General features: G+C 43.4%; 1 long non-coding RNA gene across 2 annotated transcripts in view; it reads left to right on the forward strand.

Moving 5' to 3' along the window:
* LOC118935948 (uncharacterized) overlaps positions 1 to 17434 on the forward strand; it is a 182314-nt gene that overhangs the window by 68671 nt on the left and 96209 nt on the right. For both annotated transcript variants that reach the window (XR_005034060.2, XR_008995404.1), the window contains exon 2: positions 16475 to 16570. This is a non-coding gene — a long non-coding RNA (uncharacterized LOC118935948). The remainder of the gene's footprint in view (positions 1 to 16474; positions 16571 to 17434) is intronic.

Genomic DNA, 17434 nt, shown 5'->3' on the forward strand with positions numbered 1-17434 from the left:
TGAATGGATGTTGAACTTTGTCAAATGCTTTTTCAGCATCTATGGAGATGATCATGTGGTTTTTGTCTTTCTTTTTGTTGATGTGGTGGATGATGTTGATGGACTTTCGAATGTTGTACCATCCTTGCATCCCTGGGATGAAACCCACTTGGTCATGGTGTATGATCCTTTTGATGTATTTTTGAATTCGGTTTGCTAATATTTTGTTGAGTATTTTTGCATCTTCGTTCATCAGGGATATTGGTCTGTAGTTTTCTTTTTGGTGGGGTCTTTGCCTGGTTTTGGTATTAGGGTGATGTTAGCTTCATAGAATGAGTTTGGGAGTATCCCCTCCTTCTCTATTTTTTGGAAAACTTTAAGGAGAATGGGTATTATGTCTTCCCTGTATGTCTGATAAAATTCCGAGGTAAATCCATCTGGCCTGGGGGTTTTGTTCTTTGGTATTTTTTTGATTACCGCTTCAATTTCATTGCTGGTAATTGGTCTGTTTAGATTTCTCTGTTTCTTTCTGGGTCAGTCTTGGAAAGTTGTATTTTTCTAGGAAGTTGTCTATTTCTCCTAGGTTTCCCAGCTTGTTAGCATATAGGTTTTCATAGTATTCTCTAATAATCCTTTGTATTTCTGTGGGGTCCGTCATGATTTTTCCTTTCTCGTTTCTGATACTGTTGATTTGTGTTGACTCTCTTTTCCTCTTAATAAGTCTGGCTAGAGGCTTATCTATTTTGTTTATTTTCTCAAAGAACCAGCTCTTGGTTTCATTGATTTTGTCTATTGTTTTATTCTTCTCAATTTTATTTATTTCTTCTCTGATCTTTATTATGTGCCTCCGTCTGCTGACCTTAGGCCTCATTTGTTCTTCTTTTTCCAATTTCGATAATTGTGACATTAGACCATTCATTTGGGATTGTTCTTCCTTTTTTAAGTGTGCTTGGATTGCTATATACTTTCCTCTTAAGACTGCTTTTGCTGTGTCCCACAGAAGTTGGGACTTAGTGTTGTTGTTGTCATTTGTTTCCATATATTCCTGGATCTCCATTTTGATTTGGTCATTGATCCTTTGATTATTTAGGAGCGTGTTGTTAAGCCTCCATGTGTTTGTGAGCCTCTTTGCTTTCTTTGTACAGTTTATTTCTAGTTTTATGCCTTTTTGGTCTGAAAAGTTGGTTGGTAAGATTTCAATCTTTTGGAATTTACTGAGGCTCTTTTTGTGGCCTAGTATGTGGTCTATTCTGGAGAATGTTCCATGTGCCCTTGAGAAGAATGTGTATCCTGTTGCTTTTGGATGTAGAGTTCTGTAGATGTTTATTAGGTCCATCTGCTCTATTGTGTTGTTCAGTGCTTCCGTGTCCTTACTTATTTTCTGCCCGGTGGATCTATCCTTTGGGGTGAGTGGTGTGTTGAAGTCTCCTAGAATGAATGCATTGCAGTCCATATCCCCCTTTAGTTCTGTTAGTATTTGTTTCACATATGCTGGTGCTCCTGTGTTGGGTGCATATATATTTAGAATGGTTATATCCTCTTGTTGGACTGAGCCCTTTATCATTATGTAGTGTCCTTCTTTATCTCTTGTTACTTTCTTTGTTTTGAAGTCTATTTTGTCTGATATTAGTACTGCAACCCCTGCTTTCTTCTCGCTGTTGTTTGCCTGAAATATGTTTTTCTATCCCTTGACTTTTAGTCTGTGCATGTCCTTGGGTTTGAGGTGAGTTTCTTGTAAGCAGCATATAGATGGGTCTTGCTTTTTTATCCATTCTATTACTCTGTGTCTTTTGATTGGTGCATTCAGTCCATTAACACTTAGGGTGACTATTGAAAGATATGTACTTATTGCCATTGCAGGCTTTAAATTCATGGTTACCAAAGGTTCAAGGTTAGCCTCTTTAGTATCTTACTGCCTAACTTAGCTCACTTATTGCGCTGTTATATACACTGTCTGGAGATTCTTTTCTTCTTTCCCTTTTTATTCCTCCTCCTCAATTCTTCATATGTTGGGTGTTTTGTGCTGTGGTCTTTCTAGGAGTGCTCCCATTTAGATCACTCCCTGTAGGATACCTTGTAGAGGTGGTTTGTGGGAGGCAAATTCCCTCAACTTTTGCTTGTCTGGGAATTGTTTAATCCCACCGTCATATTTGAATGATAGCCGTGCTGGATACAGTATCCTTGGTTCAAGGCCCTTCTGTTTCATTGTATTAAATATATCATGCCATTCTCTTCTGGCCTGTAGGGTTTCTGTTGAGAAGTCTGACGTTAGCCTGATGGGTTTCCCTTTATAGGTGACCTTTTTCTCTCTAGCTGCCTTTAACACTCTTTCCTTGCCCTTGATCTTTGCCATTTTAATTATTATGTGTCTTGGTGTTGTCCTCCTTGGATCCTTTCTGTTGGGGGTTCTGTGTATTTCTGTTGTCTGTTCGATTATTTCCTCCCCCAGTTTGGGGAAGTTTTCAGCAATTATTTCTTCCAAGATACTTTCCATCCCTTTTCCTCTCTCTTCTTCTTCTGGGACCCCTATAATACGGATATTGTTCCTTTTGGATTGTTCACACAGGTCTCTTAATATTGTTTCATTCCTGGAGATCCTTTTGTCTCTCTCTATGTCAGCTTCTATGCGTTCCTGTTCTCTGGTTTCAATTCCATCAATGGCCTCTTGCATCCTGTCCATTCTGCTTATAAACCCTTCCAGAGTTTGTTTCATTTCTGCGATCTCCTTTCTGGCATCTGTGATCTCCCTCCGGACTTCATCCCATTTCTCTTGCGTATTTCTCTGCATCTCTGTCAGCATGTTTATGATTCTTATTTTGAATTCTTTGTCAGGAAGACTGGTTAGGTCTGTCTCCTCTGGTGTTGTCTCTGTGATCTTTGTCTGCCTGTAGCTTTGCCTTTTCATGGTGATAGGAATAGTCTGCAGAACTGGGACGAGTGACGGCTGGAAGGACTTCCTTTCTTGTTGGTTTGTGGCCCTCCTCTCCTGGGAGAACAGCGGCCTCTAGTGGCTTGTGCTGCGCAGCTGCGTGCAGACAGGGTTTCTGCTTCCTGCCCGGCTGCTATGGAGTTAATCTCCGCTGTTGCTGTGGGCGTGGCCTGGCTCGGGCAGCTGCTCCAAAATGGTGGAGTCGCGTTGGAGCAGGAGCTGCTGGGAGGCTATTTATCTCCGTAAGGGGCCTCCCTGCTCCCTGCAGCCCAGGGGTTAGGGTGCCCAGAGATCCCCGGATTCCCTACCTCTGGATTAAGTGACCCGCCCTGCCCCTTTAAGACTTCCAAAAAGCACCCGCCAAAACAAAACAACAACCACGCAAAAAAAAAAAATTTTTAATTAAAAAAATAAAAAATAAAATAAAAAATGGCTGCCTGTTTTTCTTTATTCTCTGGCGCCAGCCTCAGGCATCTGGTCACTGGTCTTGCTGCCCTGTTTCCCTAGTATTAGGGTCCCTATCCCTTTAAGACTTCCAGAAAGTGCTCACCAAAACAAAACAGAAAAAGAAAAAAAATGGCTGCTCACTTTTCTTATGTCCTCTTGTGCCAGGCCTCCGGTGCCCGCTCACTGTTCTTGCTGCCCTGTTTCCCTAGCATCCAGGGCCCCCTGGGCACGTAGTGTGTCTGCACTCTGGCCCGGATGGCTGGGGCTGGGTGTTCAGCAGTCCTGGGCTCCGTCTCCCTCCCGCTCTGCCTGCTCTTCTCCCGCCGGGAGCTGGGGGGAGGGGCGCTCGGCTCCCGCGGGGCCGGGGCTTGTATCTTACCCCCTTCGCGAGGCGCTGGGTTCTCGCAGGTGCGGATGTGGTCTGGATGTTGTCCTGTGTCCTCTGGTCTTTATTCTAGGAAGGGTTGTCTTTGTTATATTTTCATAGATATATGTTGTTTTGCGAGGAGATTTCTGCTCCTCTACTCACGCCGCCATCTTGGCTCCACAGAACAGGATTTCTTATACTAAATCATTTGCAGATGAAGAAATCCTTTGGGTACAACAATAATGACAATCAATAAACAAACTTATAATTAGAATTCAACAAGGTTGCTGGAAGCTGCATAAACTTATAAAAATTGGAAGCAGTTCTCTGCACCACCAACCTGAGTGTACAATCCAAGATTCCATTCACAATATTAACACAAATTATCAAGTATCTTTAGGCACAATGTCTATAGAGAAAAATGTAAACTCAAAGAACATTGAAGATAATATAAATATATGAAGAGACATTCCTTTCTTGAGATGATACAATTTTTACATTATAGAGATGTCAGTTCTCCTAATTAATCTATAAATTCAATATTTCCATTTAATTCCTTTAGAAACTTGATAAACCCGATCTAAATTTGTATTGAAGGACACATTTCTGTGAGAATGGCAAAAATATGACAAAAAAAATACTTGACGGAAGACTTTACATAAAAGATATTAAGATAAAGACAAAAGCCATAGTAATTAAAACAGCACAGCTATAGTATAAAGACAAAAACAAATGAGCTGTTGTGGAAAGAACCGTATGGGAACACAATATAAAAATATATGGTGCTTCATCACAGTAAGTATCAAAATAGCCTAGACCCAAATTTGTACTTGAGTATATAACCCAAATAAATTCCCACATCAGGTCCACTGGGAGACACATACAGGAGGGTCATGCTGGGGGTGTTCCGGCCAGGAACTGAAGACGTCACTGGGGATGGGGTGCATACAGTCCCGAACTTCAGAGAAGTCTCCTGCAGTCAGAAGGCATTCACTGTGTGCACACCACACCACCGGGAGATCCAGGAGACAGTGTTGAGTGGAAAAAAGGAAGAAACAATGTAACCTACCACACAAAACAACTGTATCCCTCATGCAACACATACAACCAAATATATCACATAACATACATCCAGAACTGAAAAACAGTGATACACATTTGACACAAGCATGTACAACACATGCACGTTAGGATAGCTATTTCTAGGGGGAGGAGAGGGGAAGGGGGGCAGAAGAGAACATGCACAGGTGCATTGGGATGAACACATGCATGCCTGTGTCTGTACCTAACACTCAGCTGTTAATGAGTTACCTTATGCAGGCAAGTGGTGATAATAGACCATGATCTGCACGTTTAAAGTGGAGGAAAACAGAAAGGGAATCATCTCGGTTGTCCAATGTTCAGTTCATTTCAGAATCTTGTGACAATCAAAATTGGGTTCAGACTGTGCAGGGGAAACATCTCCAAGGGACCTGGCAGAAGGCACTGGCAGAGTTAACATTCCACCAGCATTGACTAGGGGAGCTTTCTCCAGCAGGGTGTCCCTGGACTCATATAATCTGAGAAAAAAATAGCTGGGAAGAGATTCCTTATGTTCCAGGAGAACTGCAATTCTGGAGGAGCAGAGAACATTGACCATTTCCTTTCTTTTGGCTGCCTGCATCTTTCCTTGGTGGATGGCATGCCTGGAAATATCTCCTGGGCTGGTGAGCACACCCTGCTTGCTGACCGAGAGTCCTGGAATATGCATTTACAGTTTGCACAGTTGGCTCTCTGTCCCCTACCTCTCTGTCCTGGAATATGCATTTACAGTTTGCACAGTTGGCTCAGCTGTGCAAACCAGCACGCCTCTTGGCTTAGTTTTTAGGCAGGGGCAACTAAAACAGGGACCTAGAGAAACGAAAAGCTGAGCAGGAAAAGCCATTTTCTCCAGCACTGTAGGAACAAAGGGTGGAGAGATTACAAAAGGCCAAGGGCTGGAGAAAGTCCAAGCTCTCTCTGGCTTCTGGGAACTCATTCACAGTCCTGGGGAAAGACCTGGTATTAATAAGTGGGGGCTTGCCAGTGTCCTCAGGTTAAACTCCTATTTTCAAGGGATAATAATTATAGGATCAAGCACGTGAGAATTAAACTTGGGTATGAAAATTATTTTTCCCTTCCCAGTTGCATAGAAAGGTCAACTCTGGCCATAGAAATTCAAATGTAAGCACATTTTATAAAGAAACTTCGGCGTTTTCCTGAAGGGAGTGCTCAGCTGAGAGATTAAAGATGCACCCTTCCTTGGAAACAGAGTTACCTTCCAGTATAGGACCGAAGTGATTCAAAGTTATAAATCAAGCCAGGACCTGGTAGGTGCCTGCCACACCCAGCCTCTCTTTTTCCCATGTCTCTTAAGCCCTCCTTGGACTTCCTGACTGCCCAGGATCTGGCTGTGTGGTCTCAGCACCCCTTGGGTGGCCTCTGTACCCACCGCTCCCCAGCCCCCAATGAGGAACCTCTTCTCAAGTCTGCTCTGGGGGCCTCAGGGCCACAGAGCAAAAGGGACTTTGGTTTTCTCTGAAAGAAACGCAGGGATTCTGAATAGTATTTCATGTAGCAAGAATAGTCTGCTGCTGAAGCATTAGCAGTCATAAACTGCCAGTTATTTTTTCAGAACACAGAGAATCTGGGGTGGTTAACAGCGGACAAATGGTTTAAAATGCTTGCCCTCCCATGCCAGTGTGAGCTCCTTAGCATTCTTCAATAAGCCATTTGGCAGCTTTGAGGCTCCATGTCCTCACCTTAAAATACCAGGAGTGACATCCTCCACATCTCAAAGACGGAGGGTGCTTGCATGGTGGTGTCCGGGGGTGGGCAGCAGTGGGAGGTGTCCCACCGAGGTGCACGTGCTAAAGCATGTCTATAGAAGGGGAGATTATGCAGCCTGCAATGCCAAGGTCTCAGATAACAGCAATGATGAAACAGACTGACCGCCTGCCTCCTGTTTATCATCACCATGCTCTAGCAATTCTATGCAATGTCAGGGAGAAAATATTCCTCCTCCCGGGTTGGGTTCCACCCGCTGCACGCCCCCACCCTCACACCCACCGCCGGAAGCTTTAATGCTCTCTACAGGCATAAGAGGATTGCTGGTTATTAGGCACTTGTGGAAAAAGGATTTAACCCAGTGGGATGAGAAGTAAGTAGACCTTGTGGGAGTTTTCTGATCACCCCACGTTTTTCCTGCCTAACTATATTTTATGTGACCAAACGGGAAAATCCCTCACTCTTTGCATGCAAGAAATGCTCTGTCCTCAACAATATGATGTGCTTGCTTACGGAACCATTAGCTTTCATTAAAGCCAAACTGCTTCATTGTGACATGGATTTCCGGGTTGATTTTCCCTTACAGAAGCTAGTCATCGATCTTTCCAGGCTTTAGCTCACGACCGTTTTGTTAAGGTTATATCCTTGGAGATGAAAGGAAACATTTCTAGTTGAGGGAGAGACAACAGTACCCATAAAAATGTATATGTAATTTGAAAAATAATTTTAATTGTTGTAAGGAACAGTTAGTCAATGAAAGACATTTCTATAAATTCAAAGATGTATTTATTTGTCGCAGAAAATAGACTGCTGTCAAATTTTGGATTTTGGACATATTTCAAATGCCTCCTTTTGGTGAGAGGACTGGAAAGTTTTGGTGTATAAAAAGCCATATACATTAAGAACCAATGTCCACAACCAGAGATCTGTTTGGAGGTCAAATTTGCACGTGGACATTCCTGTCAATTACTCTTCAGTGTTGTCTTGAGTTGTCAGTGCATATTCTGTCTCAAACTTATGTGAAAAAGAATCACAGTCATTTGAGAGTCTGGCTACACACACTCTACATGGCTTTCATCTAAATGTGAGCAGAACAAAACACAGTGGAAGGATCCTGATGGGCTGGGCTGTCTCCTTTGCTCCATTTCCCATGAGCGCAGTTATTCCACAGTCACAGTTGTCACTGCTCTGACATTAGCAGCTGCTCAGACGGGACAGCTCACCCTGCCAGGGCATGTTCCTCTGATCACGTGAGGAAGGCGCCCTCTAAGTTTAGAAAGGGAAGCAGATGCGGGTTACACAACGGGGGACTGTTTGGATGAGGAAAGATGCATCAAGGGCTAAGGGCTGTAGCTGTGTTGAGGGCACCTTGAAAAGAGAAGTGAAGCACTTATGTCTCCTTATCTTTAAGTCAAGTAGGAGGAGGTAGAATTTTGGGATTTGAAATGGTCCTCGTAACTCATGCTGAAGTCGTTTACAAGAGGAAAGAGGGACCTTGCCCTTGAGCCAAGAAGGAGAACACACACATTCCTGGAGGGATCATGATGTACTCAAACAGCTGCCTGAGTCTTCTCTTTAGGATTGGTCTGTTTTGACCAGGAGTATTTGCAATGTGGAGTTAAATCCAATTAGTTGTAAGCAGTGGGTGCTTTTCCCAACAAGAGCAGGTTTTAGGACTGTGGGTGTCTTGTTAAGCTAGAGACCAGCTTCATGAAATGGCCCCTTTCTGGGAGGAATCAGAAGGCAGAGACAGGCCGTTTAGACGGCTCGTAGCACATTCCCTGGGCTTGGGGGAGATGCACATGCCTGCCCTTGCTCTCCGTGGCAATTTAAGGTGGTCTGAGGCTATCCTCCAAGTGGCTGATGATGTTTTTCATTGGTGTGGGTGGGTCTAGTTCAGGACTCTGCAGAGGCCACTGAACAATTCTGGGGAAAGCAGCCTGGACACAGAGTTGAAAGAGCCCTGCGGTCTGTAGAAGAGCTTCTTAATCCAAAGAAAATCTGCCCCAAAGAAGAATTTTAGGACTATATGCACATGTCTCTATATACATGTGTCTTTCCGCAGGAATCTTCTAGAACAGCGTTGGATTTTATTTCCAAGTATATCTATTCCCCAGAACATTTCTGTAAGTGTGTTGCTCAGCACACTTACTATCCAGCAGTTTGCTTACCCCCAAAATGCCTCCTCACTCACCCTCGAGGAACATGCTGATAGAAGTAGCCCTTTGGGGACCTCTCATGCTTTCTGTCTTTTGACGATTGAAGCTCAGGGGCCCCCACAACTGGGAAAATCAGCATAGGAAACAAATAAAAATCCCTAATGATATCTTCCAGCTTCCTGGAGCAGGTTCTCTATCTAAATTCTTTTTAGGCAACTAGGGGAGGGTCAGAGTTTCTTCCTGAATCATTTGGGCCTTGACTGTTTTGAGCTCAAAATAATGTGCCTGCACAGGGGACACATCTTGGGGCTCCCTGCCCCAACAGGAGAAAGAAGCCATGGAGCTGTGAAGAAATGTGCCTTTCCCTGGAACTGCCCAGACTCTGGGAGGCTTAGAAGCACTGTGATTCTGGAAGTGTAACTTGGCCTGACTGGTATGTCAGAGAAACAGATTAGGAATGATTTCTCCCCTTGTATTTAAAGGATAAGAGGAATGCCTGAATGGAAAACCGTCCGCAAGTCCGAATCACCACTGAAGTTACTCGTTCAGCCCCTCCACCTGTCACATTGTGGGTGTTGCTCCGACATAGTGAGCTGGGTTACTGGGGTTGCCTTTCTCCGTGGTGGTAAGATATAAAAAGCAATGAGATAAACCTTTTCAAAGAATATTGCTTCTTTCACTTACCAACTTTACATTTCCCTGTATGGCCCCAGAAGATGACTAGTTAGCCAGAGACGGGTAAGATTCCTCAAGGGAGGAGCAACCTAAGACAGGCACAGTTGCAGGGGGGCCATCAGGTGAGAAATTGGGGATCAACAGAGGTGAGGCTTAGAACCTCACCCCCCCCCCTGTTTTGAGAGAAATCTTCTGCATCCGTGGATGATTTGTTGCCCTTGTCTAGCTTGGATTAATACTTAGCCTATAGGCACACACCTGATCATCTACATTTGCCCTCTTACAGCACTAAACTATGTTTTCTACCTTTATCTTGCATCTACCTACCACTTCAGCATTTTATTTAAAAAAATAATAATAATAAGGGAGAAACGTGGGATTCATATATAAATCAAGTATAAAAGTCAAATGAATAATCATATCTGACTTGATTGTTTATAGTTCATAATGCGTGATCAAAACTGAAAGTTTCTGTGATGACTGCCCTTGCACTGTTCACCATGTAAGAACTTATTCACTATGTAAGAACTTGTTCACCATGTAAGAACTTGTTCATTATGCTTCAGAAAATTGGAGACTGTGGAGAATTAGGCTTGGGGTTGATTAATGATTGTGCATTGAGTCCCCTATACAGAGTTTTTCTGTTTTTAACAACCATTTGATCAATAAATATGAGAGATGCCCTCTCAAAAAAAAAAAGCAATGCAATACAATAAGATGCCTAAAAGCAAGGCCATTGCAGAAATGGGGAAATGCCAGTGGCCTGAAAAATCTAGATTTCTGAATAGTCTATTATACATAGCCTGCATCTATGAAAATCTCTCTGAAGGCCATGAAGTAGCAGTAAGATGTCAGTTATTAGTGGTGGTTCTCTGGTTATACATTTTTGCTGTTTAAAGTAGGTGGTTCTCAAGTGCATCCTTGATTATTTAGAGAGTCGGTCCATGTCAGATGGCTTTCAGGAATGTGTGATTGTGGCTCTTAATCAATGGCACTTACACTGACAAATGAAGATATTTAAAGTCAGCAGAAGGCTGCTTGGAATGTTCTGGACCCCCTCTGCAAAGGGTCCTTCTCCTTTGCCCGCCATCTGAACCCATAGCCCAGCCTCCACCTTTCGCTTGGCTGCTTCCCAGGGTCTCTTAGTTTAAGTCCCACCTGGAAAGTCCCTCTTTTTCCAGAAACACCAGAGAAGAGTAGGGAGGAAAAATGAAGAAGGATAGAAGGAGACGGAAGCAATATTTCAGGCCAAGCATGAAATCAGTTAACCCCAAGCATTGCCTCTCCAGCTTTCCAACGATGTAGCCGGCAGCAAAAGGAAGCAGGCCCAGGTTTGGAGCAGGGGTGTGGCTTGCTGGGCCCACTGATGAAAATCACCCGACACCATCAAGCATACATTCCAAATGTTGGGCTCCTCCAAGTCTCCTTTTAATGTAAAAAAATGCTTATTTTCTCCTCCATCTCATAGCGTTTTTACTGGAAAATGATATTTCATGTTACTTTCACCAGAAAATGTCTTGCCTCTTCTTGGTGACTGGTTGAAATACTATTTCATTGAGTTTATCAATTTTGGCAGAGCAGGCCAGACTGAAGCCTGGTGACACTGCATATCAGATGTGACATGAGAACAGTTTCTCTCCTCTGTCTTGGTGTCACTGTATTTCCACAAAGAAATACCATATAAATATGGTATACAGATGATAATGTCAGTTTAATGCTCTACCACATGTCCAGGTAATCTCTGAGGAAGAGGGACAAATTTCTTAAAATGGCTGGTGGACACTATGTAACAGCATTAGGTCACATCGGAGGAATTTTTGATGAGTGTATTTGCTGAGAAATCAAGTCACTTGTGCCTTTACAACTAGCCAGTCCTTTTTACATAGAGATAGACTCTTCAAAATCTTTTCCAAGAGACACTAATGGACTTTTTTTTACTAGCAGAACAGTTTCAAAAAATTAAATCAGAAGACTCAGAATAAATGGTCAAAATGTCCATTGACATCAAACTATCCTATTTGTTATTGCCAGTGGCTGCCATTGGAGGGGGAGCATGAGGTTATAATAATAATAGTAATAATACATATTATTAATGAGGACATATAAATCTGTGTGATTGGTTCTCATAATGCCAGGATTAATGGTCTTAAATGTCAAATTTTGTTATTTCAATCGCCGTATCTTTCTCTCTTCACTTGTCTTAAATGCCCCGAATTTGAAGATAATGCCATCATACTATATCACCAACATCCTACTGTATTTGCTGTTGTTCCACAACTTCTGCATCATCCATGCTCACTTCTGGATGACTTTAGCTTCTGGCTCAATGTATATTGTCTTCCTTAAGCTCACAAGCTTACCTTCTCTTCAGTGCCTGTGTCTTCTGCTCACAATCACAATCCCGTGAGTCCAACTATGTCATCACCACCTCCCTCCTGCTGGCCTGTGCCTCCTAGCACCACCAGCCAATGTATCTCTGGCTTCCCTGGGAATTCCAGCCCATTCGTCTGCCACCCCTTACAGTGCTTCAGCTCCCTGAGGACGTCTCTGCCCTCCACTCCTGCCTTAAAATCCCCGTCAGCCCCGCATCACCTCTGCATCCATCCTCCACACCTTTCTGCTTGCTTGGCCACATGGCAATGCTGATTGCCCTAAGACCTCAGCCTGCTCCATGTCAGCATGGCGGCGCTGAACGTGGTTTGAGAACAACTGCTGCCTGGTTCCCAAATCCATGACCTCAGAGAGTCACCCTTGATGCTGCCGAGACTTCATGCCCTAATGCCGGTTTATGGTTCCACGTTCTTCTCAGCCATTTCCCACCTTCTACCTCTCTCTTTGAAAGCTCTGGCATTTCTTTCTCCCAACCACATGCAAAGCTGAAGGGCTTGCTCCTGACCTCACTGTGGAAATAAAGGTGGCAAGAAAATAAATCCCGCAGATTCTCACCACATGTACCCACATGCCAGCATGCAGGTCCCTCCTCCCACTGGACAAGAATTGTCCCCCTTGTTATCGGTGAATGACCCATGGCCACATCTTACGCTGACTCCTTCATTCGTTCTCTAGATGCTACACTCTCTTACCGACCCCAGGACATCGCCTGAGGGATCGTCTCCTCTCCCTCTCCCTTCCGTGTTGTCGTTTCTCTCTCTCTGCCAGATTAAGACCCATGAGAAAAGTTCCTGTTCTTTCTCCCATCTAAAAATAAAATCCTTCTCTGACTTGTTCGGCTGCTAGCATCTTGGGTTTTAACTTTTTGTTTCCAATTATAGAGAAATATTGCTGTATGCAAACACAGTTGTATACTGATACTGTCTCCTGCAACCTTTGCTAACCTCATCTTTTATTTCTACTAGCTCTTAAATAGATTGCTTGGCATTTCCCACAGATGTCATTATGTCACATTAGAGAAACTTCTAATTCTTTCTTTAAAAATCTGTGTGCTTTTTATTTTTATTTATTCGCCTTGGTGTATTGGCCGGGACTTTAAGCACAGTGTTTAATAGAAGTCCTAAGAAAGGACCTCCTTGGCGTCTCCCCCAGGTTGGGGGAGAAAGGATTCAATCTTTCACCATTAAGTAAATGTTTTATTAGGTTCCAGACACTTCCCATTATTCCTCGTTTTCTGAGACTTCTTATCATAGGTCAACAATGAATTTTGCCAAATGCTTTTTCTGTATCTACTGGGATGATTAATAGCTGTTCCTTAGCAGGTTAATATGGTGATGTTAAGTAAATCAAAAGGATAATTATCCATGTGGGTCTGACCTAATCAGGTGAGCCCTTGAAAGGGACGAGGGTTTTCCTGAAGTTAGAGATATTCACGAATGAGAAGGGGCATGGAGGGGCCACTTAGCTAAGACATGCGGGCAGCCTTTGAGCTGAGTGTGACCACCGGCTGACAGCCCACAGGAAAACCAGGATCTCAGTCACGTAAATACTAGGGAATGGATTCTTCGCACTGCCGGCTAGCTCGGAAGAGGAGCTTGAAGGGCTAGATAAACATACCGCAGCCCTGACACCTTAATGTCAGCCTTGTGAAAACCTGTGCCGAGAAAATAGCCACGCTTCACCTGGATGCCTGGCCCAGGGACGTTGATGAGCTCATTCTGGGTGTCACTTTAAGTTGCTAAGGCTGTGGTAACTTGTTAAACAGCAATAGAACCCTAAAAGACCTCTTCAAAGAAAATACTGACTCGTAAGGTAAAAAAGGGTTTTATGCAGTAATGAAGCATAATCTTCCAACTGGAAGGTCTCTGAGATAATTTCCATCTATTTTGGGGATGCGCTTTGCCTCATTGGCCTAGAGTCAGGGCTGACTCCCCGGTAATGAAGGCTACGCCTTTCCTCATTCATGGGTGACACACATTGTGGTTTTTCTTGCAATTTCTGCTGCCGCACATCTTTCCTCGTGCCCAAACTCAGACTGTGCTTACAAAAGCCGTAGGAGAGCTAATGCTTCAGGAGCACCTCGCTTATTCCATGGCTTCCCCAGCCCTTTGGTGCACACTTCCCACCACATGTCACTCCTGTTAATTAGTTCAGCTGAGAAGGGGGAAGGGCTGCTGGCCTCCTGGCATCGCTGCTGAACCGGTTCGGAAGCCAGTTCCAAGAACGAGGATGAGAGAAGTGTGCGCTCTTTGAGAAGAGAATGTCTAATTCTTTCCTTTATGCCCATGGCCCCTTGGGGAGCCTTCTGCAGTGTGCTGAAAGCAGGATGAGTATGAAATTCCACTTACTGGCTCCCGAGTGGCATTTCTAGAAAGCAGGAAGACATGCTTTGAAGACAACAGAATAATCATCTCTGCTGTCTATAAAGAGTCTGAAATATTGTAAGCAAGGGATCTGAAGTTTCTTATTCATCCCTGAATTTCTCCACCTTTATTGAGCCCTCATGATGTGATAGACACTATATGCTGGTGGTGGGGTGGTGTTGGTGGTGGGGTTGATGCTGGTTACTTTATTAATCCTAATACCAACCTTCTAGGTATAACCTGTTCTTAGTCTATTTCAGTATGATTGAATGAGGCTTACAGCCTGCTCACTTTCTGGGAACTGTAGCATGGACCTTCCATTCCGGGAGCAGGTAGCCATGCTCTGCTCTGATTAAACTGTTTCTTTATTCTCTGATTTATTTTGGCATGAGTAATAAAACAGTATATTTATAACACAGGTTATAAAACAGGACAAAAACATTGTAGCATATATTATGATGTTTGATTATTAATCAATATGCCATATTGTTAATATATGTCCTCTCTAAGAAGCTTTCTACTTGTAAATTACATCCCTTGGAGTTACTTCAATATGATCATTGCCATTTCTATAAACATTTGACGACCGCTCTATGGTTGAGAACTGAATTCCACATTCTGCTTTCTTTTTCTTATAAGAAACTCACATTTCACATAACAGCACATTTTCCAGGAACATAAATGAAATATATTTCCTCTTATGGACATTTATTTCAAGGGCAAAAAAATGCTTTAAACTGGTAAGAGAACATCAGCCTGAGAGAACAGTTGTTCTCTTGGGTTCATTCAGGAGGGGAATGAAAACACGTTGCTGAAAACTTCTTGTTAAACTTCTTTCTCGAATTACTCTGCCCATATTTTAGAAAGGTGTATAGCATGCTCCTCCTAAGAAAAGGACTGCATGCATCAAAGGGTCTGCCCTAGGACTTCGTGTGCTCCCTCTTGCTGCAACTTACCCTGTTAGTTCTGTGTATCATAGCATCAGGATTTGTCTTGGACAAGAACCTTACAACAATGAATTTGCCCTTCTTGAATCATCAGCAGATCACATCTTTTTTTTTGTGGAAACTTATCTTCAAATAGAAATGTGCTACAGTGGACTCTCAAATCAGATTGTTCGCATACATTCTGTAGCATAATAAACCATCCCAAAACATGGCGGCTCACCCCAGCAGCATTGTGTTATTCTCATGACTCTGTACATCGGCTGGGCTCAGAGAGGTGGTTCTTCTGGGTCATGTGATGTGTGTTGGGGCTCCAGTTATCTGGGTCCATGATGGCCAAGGACTTCAGTGGGGGCGGCCTACCAGAGTGCCTCCAATCTCCCCCAGAAGACCTTTCCAGGTGGCTGGATGCCCAATGGGCGGCGCTTGGAACTCCCAAAACATCAATTTTTAAATTATTCTTAATAAACTTTATTTTTTAGAACACTGAGTGGGAAGTACAGAGTTCTCACAAAACCCCTCTCCTCAACACACACAGCCTCCCTGGCTGTCTCCCACCAGGTTGGTATCTCTTGTAACAATCCATGAACCTACACGGATACATCACCATCACCCTAAGTCCGTAATTCCATAAGGGTTCATCTGGGTGGTGCACATTCTACGGGTTTGGACAAAGATCAACAGTTTGGGGGATTTTCTTTTGGCCAAAGGCAGTTCTAAGACCAGGTGGGAATTAAGGAAGGGAAATGCACTCCAGCTGTTGAAGTGTGGACCTGGTGCACATCCATGAGGAGTAGAATTCAGGGGCTCCGTTCCAACCCAGTTCCCATAGACACTGACAATCAACAAACCCTGTGTTCTGTGCTTGTTGCCAGTGTTTATCAAACTGAAACATACATATCAATTACCTGAGGATCTTGCTGAAATTCAGATGGGTTTAGTAGGTATGGGAGAGCCTGCTACGATAGGGCCCAAAATTTTGCATTTGTAACAAGTTTCAGGTGGTGTCAACGCTGCTGGCCCAAGAAACACACTTTGAGTGGCAGGGGTCCCTGGAACCCTGCATGTAATAGAGACGTGCCAAAGCGTGAAACTGAGCTCAAGGTCATTCTCCCACAGAAGATGTTGCTGGCACCTAATCTCCATTCATTGCAACCACTTATTGTTTGCAATACCCACTGGGCACATGTTATAAAGCCCTTACATTTTCATTTTATTTTTCCCATTTCATGTCTCTGAGATAAGCTTTTGGTTGATGGTGGCTATGGTACCTGTACTTGGATTGTGGCCACAGAAGCCTGCGTTATCTGGTATATCTCAGCAACCTCAATAATAATCATGCCTACTGGAGTGGACATGCTCAGTACATTCTAGACTTTGATGTGTTTTTTTGCTGTTATGTCTGTCTTTTGCAGAAGAGCCCTTTATGGTTTCCAAATCACAGAGGAGGAAGCTGAAGCCCAGAGAAGTTAGCCCCTGGGTAGAAAGAGCATCTGGGAACTGAGAGCCAGGTAGGTCTGACTCACTCACCTGGACGGTCAGGCTCCGTGCTTTTGGGTCCCTGAACACGGCTGTAGTGGATTTGTATGTCTGACTCATCAATTGACATGTGGTTCTTTCCAGGTGATGGTTTACTGGGTAAATTTTAGGAGTAATGAGGATCTTGCAGGGGTGATTAGGTACTTGTGGAGTTATATCTAACCTCTAGCGATGGCTCATCCCTCCATTGCCAACCCTTCAACCACTGAGTGTGCTTACATCAAAGGCTCTCATAGTTTATGACAAAGTAATGAAAACTGGAGGGAGGTAAGCATGCCTTTCGTGACTCGCACGCCCGAGTTGACACTACAGAATGGGACTGGCTATACTTGTGCATCAAAAGTAGCCGAAACCCATGTGTAAGGCTTTCTGCTTTCCCATGCCAGTTTTCTTCCTGATGACCTATATTTTTACCTGCTATCCTCTTCACCAATTAGTGCCAGTGAAAATATTCCCCAGTTAGCCTCTCCTAAAACTGAAGTACACTCTAACAAGGTAAGCTCCACTTGAAGATACATTTCACATAAAATAAATACCATTGCTTTTAAAAAAAGAAAAAACAATGTAAGCAGGGCCTGTGTCTTGGAAAGACAAAGAAAAAGAATGATTTTATAAATAAGGAAGAAAAATAGCTCCAATTTTCAACTCACTGTTTGATGGATTATTGCTTCTCTTGTTATCGCACTCTCGTGATTGTCCTTGTAATGAAGAAAGAACAGCTAGCTTTAGAAGTTCAAATGAGAATCTATTCCATTTAAATGTAAGTGCTACACTGAGTTATTTTCCACGCATTCATTTTCACTCTTAGGACAAAAACACTGTGCTTTCAAGACAAT

This window comes from Manis pentadactyla, chromosome Y (assembly GCF_030020395.1).
Source record: "Manis pentadactyla isolate mManPen7 chromosome Y, mManPen7.hap1, whole genome shotgun sequence".
Classification (NCBI taxonomy): domain Eukaryota; kingdom Metazoa; phylum Chordata; class Mammalia; order Pholidota; family Manidae; genus Manis; species Manis pentadactyla.